General features: G+C 34.0%; 1 non-coding gene across 1 annotated transcript; it reads left to right on the top strand.

Annotated features, from left to right (window-relative positions):
* Positions 1 to 4,523: 4,523 nt before the first annotated feature.
* Positions 4,524 to 4,630, top strand: LOC133787301 (small nucleolar RNA R71). Its single transcript, XR_009872330.1, has one exon. It is a non-coding gene; the product is annotated as a small nucleolar RNA R71 (small nucleolar RNA).
* Positions 4,631 to 4,861: the final 231 nt, after the last annotated feature.

Here is a 4,861-nt window from a genome sequence, read left to right as displayed (position 1 = left end):
AGTTGTATAAAAGGACTTTCTGACCTGGATAAAAATCTTTTCTCAAAATATTTTTATCATGGTAAAATTTCATGCGATCCTTATACTTTTTTGAATAGTCATATGCATCATTCCTAATTTCGTCTAGTTCATTGAGTTGAAGCTTTCGTTTCTCACCTGCTTTGTCTAAAGAAAAATTTAACTGCTTAATTGCCCAGAAGGCTCTATGTTCTAACTCAACAGGTAAATGGCACGCCTTCCCATACACAAGTCTGTAGGGTGACATGCCAATGGGCGTTTTGTACGCGGTACGATACGCCCATAATGCATCAATGAGTCTTAAGGACCAATCTTTCCTAGTTGGATTCACAGTTTTTTCTAAAATGTGCTTAACTTCCCTATTAGACACTTCAACTTGACCACTAGTTTGTGGGTGATATGGTGTTGAGACTTTATGTGTAATGCCATATTGTTTCATCAAATGTTCAAATGGCTTATTACAAAAGTGAGTACCGTTATCACTAATTATAGCACGTGGTGAACCAAAACGGGAAAATATATTTTCTTTCAAAAAACGAAGCACAACTTTGTGGTCATTAGTGTGGCATGCAATAGCTTCAACCCATTTAGATACATAATCGACTCCAACAAGAATATAAAGATTACCAAAAGAGTTAGGAAATGGTCCCATAAAATCAATGCCCCAAACATCAAATATGTCAATAATAAGAATAGGATTTAAAGGCATCATGTTTCTTTTAGTTAAACTTCCTAACTTTTGGCAACGTTCACAAGCTTTACAATAAACATATGTATCATGAAAGATAGTAGGCCAATAAAAACCACATTGTAAAACTTTAGCAGCTGTTTTCTTACCACTAAAATGTCCTCCACATGCATGATCATGACAAAAAGATATGATTTTAGACTGATCACAGTTTGGAATGCATCTTCTAATTATTTGATCAGGGCAGTATTTAAACAAGTAAGGATCATCCCAAATAAAGTTTTTCACCTCAGAATAAAATTTAGATTTATCATGCTTAGACCAATGAGATGGTATTTCTTTAGTGACCAAATAATTAACAATATCAGCATACCAAGGTAATGAAGAAATATGCATTAATTGTTCATCAGGAAAAGTTTCAGTGATAGGAGTGGAATCATGTATAGTTTCAACAACTAGTCTAGATAAATGATCAGCAACAACATTTTCAGATCCTTTTTTATCACGTATTTCTAAGTCGAATTCTTGTAAAAGCAGGATCCAACGGATCAAACGAGACTTAGCATCTTTTTTCGATAAGAGATATTTTAATGCAGCATGATCAGAATAGACAATAATTTTAGATCCTAACAAATAAGATCTAAATTTCTCCAATGCAAAAACAACAGCAAGCAATTCTTTTTCGGTTGTGGAGTAATTTAATTGAGCATCATTTAAAGTTTTGCTAGCATAGTAAATTACATGAGGTATTTTTTCAAGTCTTTGTCCTAAGACAGCACCTATAGCATAATCAGAAGCATCACACATTATTTCAAAAGGTATTTTCCAATCAGGAGGTCGAATAATGGGTGCAGTAGTCAACAAATTTTTTAATTTTTCAAAGGCAACATGGCAATTACTATCAAAGACAAAAGCATTTTCTTTTCCAAGTAAATGGCATAAAGGCCGAGAAATTTTGCTAAAGTCTTTTATAAATCTTCTATAAAAACCGGCATGGCCTAAGAATGATCTAATTTCTTTCACAGTTTTAGGTGGGGGAAGTTTTGAAATAAGGTCAACTTTAGCTTTATCAACTTCTATTCCATCAGATGAGATTACATGACCTAAAACAATTCCTTTTTTAACCATAAAATGACATTTTTCCCAGTTAAGCACAAGGTTTTTCTCTTTGCAACGAATTAAAACAAGTGAAAGATGGTGCAAACATTCATCAAAAGAGGAACCAAACATAGAAAAATCATCCATAAATACTTCAAGAAATCTTTCAACCATGTCAGAAAAAATCGAAATCATACATCTTTGAAAAGTCGCAGGTGCATTACATAATCCAAAGGGCATGCGACGATATGCAAAAGTTCCAAAAGGGCATGTAAAAGTAGTCTTTTCTTGATCTTCTGGGGCGATGGGGATTTGGTTATACCCCGAATACCCATCAAGAAAACAATAATATGCATGGCCAGCTAATCGTTCAAGCATTTGATCAATAAAAGGCAATGGAAAATGGTCTTTTCTAGTAACATTATTCAACTTTCTATAATCTATGCACACTCTCCACCCTGTTTGTACTCTAGTAGGGATTAATTCATTTTTCTCATTTTCAACAACTGTGATCCCAGACTTCTTAGGCACAACTTGAACTGGACTAACCCATTGACTATCAGAAATAGGGTAAATGATACCTACGTCTAACAATTTTATGACCTCTTCTCTAACTACTTCTTTCATATTTGGATTTAATCTTCTTTGACATTCCCGAGAGGTTTTAGCATTCTCTTCTAGATGGATTCTATGCATACATATGGATGGGCTAATTCCTTTAATGTCTCCAATGGTCCAACCTATGGCTTCTTTATGTTTTCTAAGGACATCTAACAATTTACCTTCTTGTTCTTTATCTAAAGCGGATGCTATGATAACAGGTAAGGTTTCAGACTCTCCTAGAAAAGCATATTTTAAATTTTCTGGCAAAGGTTTAAGGTCTAACTTTGGAGACTCAGAAATTGATTGAACATGACCTAAGGGTGAAAAAGGTTCAACTTTGGTTTCATTTAAGGGTATAGGCTCTACCGAAGAATTCACATCATCATTAGAGTCATCAACATGCAAGTTCATACCAAAGTATTTTTCACAAAAATCAAATAAGTCATTTCCATCATTTTCACAAATACTATCTATCATGTTAACTTCATGCACTTCTTCACACTCAACAGATTTAACCACATTAAAAACATTCAATTCAACAGTCATATTTCCAAAAGATAATTTCAAAACACCATTACGACAATTTATGATTGCATTAGATGTAGCTAAGAATGGTCTACCTAAAATGATAGGAATTTGAGCATGCATATTTTCCACAGGTTGAGTATCAAGAACAATGAAGTCAACAGGAAAATAAAATTTATCAACTTTTATCAAAACATCCTCTATAATGCCTCTAGGAATTTTTACAGAACGATCGGCTAATTGAAGAGTTATAGAGGTAGGTTTTAGCTCACCAAGACCAAGTTGCTTATAAACAGAATAAGGCAATAAATTTACACTAGCACCCAAATCAAGTAAAGCTTTGTTAATAAAATGATCACCAATAATGCATGAAATTGTGGGACACCCAGGATCTTTATATTTAACAAGACTCTTATATTGAATAATGGAACTAGCTTGTTCAGTTAAAAACGCCTTTTTAGGAACATTAGTGTTTCTTTTAACAGTACAAAGATCCTTTAAAAATTTAGAGTAGGCAGGAATTTGTTTAATGGCATCTAAGAAAGGGATATTGATACTAACTTGTTTAAAAACTTCTAAGATGTCATTATATTGGCTGCCTTTTTTAATTGGAAGTAATCTTTGTGGGAATGGGGCTTTTGGAATGAAAGGATGGATTGGAGTTTCTTTGTTTGATGAGTCATTGAGATTAGAACTAGGAGGCTGACTCTTTTCTTTTTCTTTTTCATTTTCAACCTCGGGTATGTAATCGGGTTTGACAATTTTCTTTCCAGACCTAAGAGTTGAAATTGATTTGACTTCTCCATTATGACTAGACTTTCCTATCTCATATTGACCTTTTGGATTAGGGATAGGTTGACTAGGGAATGTTCCTTTTTCTCTATCAGCTAAAGCAGTGGCGAGTTGTCCTACTTGTGTCTCGAGTTTGGTAATAGATTGAGATTGATTTTGTAGGATTTGTTGGGTGGATTGCATAAATTGTTGTAAAGTATCTTCTAAGGAAGGTTTTCTTTGTTGCGGATATGGTTGATTTTGTGGGGCATGAGCTTGGTTTTGTGTGTTGTATTGGTGCCCTTGATTCATTTGGGGTTGGTTTTGTCTCCATGAAAAGTTCGGATGGTTTCTCCAATTTGGATTGTAGGTGGATGAAAATGGGCTATCATTTGGTTTCCCATAAATATGAAGTGCATTGGCCTCCTCGGAAAAGGCTTCTTGGTAGGAAGGACATGATTGGGCATTATGGCAAGGACTAGAACATATAGAACAAACATCTTTTCTTGGTTGTATTGGAGAATTTATAGTTTGGCTTATGGCTAAAGCTTCTACTTTTCTCGCTAATTTGTCTAAGGATGTTCTTAAGTCTAATTCTTCTTTTACTTCATACCTTCCTCCTCTTTTTGGTGAATTAGTTGACCTAGACCTAGGATCAAAATAATTCCATTGTTGCGAATTGACAGATAAATCTTCAAGGGCGTCCCACGCCTCTTGTCCTTGAAATTTTAAAAATTTTCCAGTATGCATAGATTGAATCATTTGACGATTAGAGGGAGTCAAACCATCATAAAAATATTTTACAAGTCTCCATTTTTCAAAACCATGATGAGGACATTTTAATAATAAATCTTTAAATCTTTCCCAACATTCATAAAACTCTTCATTATCTTTTTGAAAAAACTCGGAGATTTCTCTCCTTAGACTATCAGTTTTAGACATAGGAAAAAATTTCAGTAAGAATTTATTATAAAGTTGATCCCATGTAGTTATAGACCCCGTGGGAAGGGAATTTAACCAAGCTTTTGATTTGTCTTTTAATGAAAAAGGGAACAATCTTAGTTTGACCGACTCATCAGAAAAATTTTGAAATTTAAATGTTGAGCAAATTTCTAAGAAATCTTTGACATGCATGTAAGGATCCTCTCTATCTAACCC

This window comes from Humulus lupulus, chromosome 6, assembly GCF_963169125.1.
Source record: "Humulus lupulus chromosome 6, drHumLupu1.1, whole genome shotgun sequence".
Classification (NCBI taxonomy): Eukaryota; Viridiplantae; Streptophyta; class Magnoliopsida; order Rosales; family Cannabaceae; genus Humulus; species Humulus lupulus.
The sequence above is the reverse complement of the archived record's forward strand: the minus strand, read 5'-3'. Positions and strand labels throughout refer to the sequence as shown.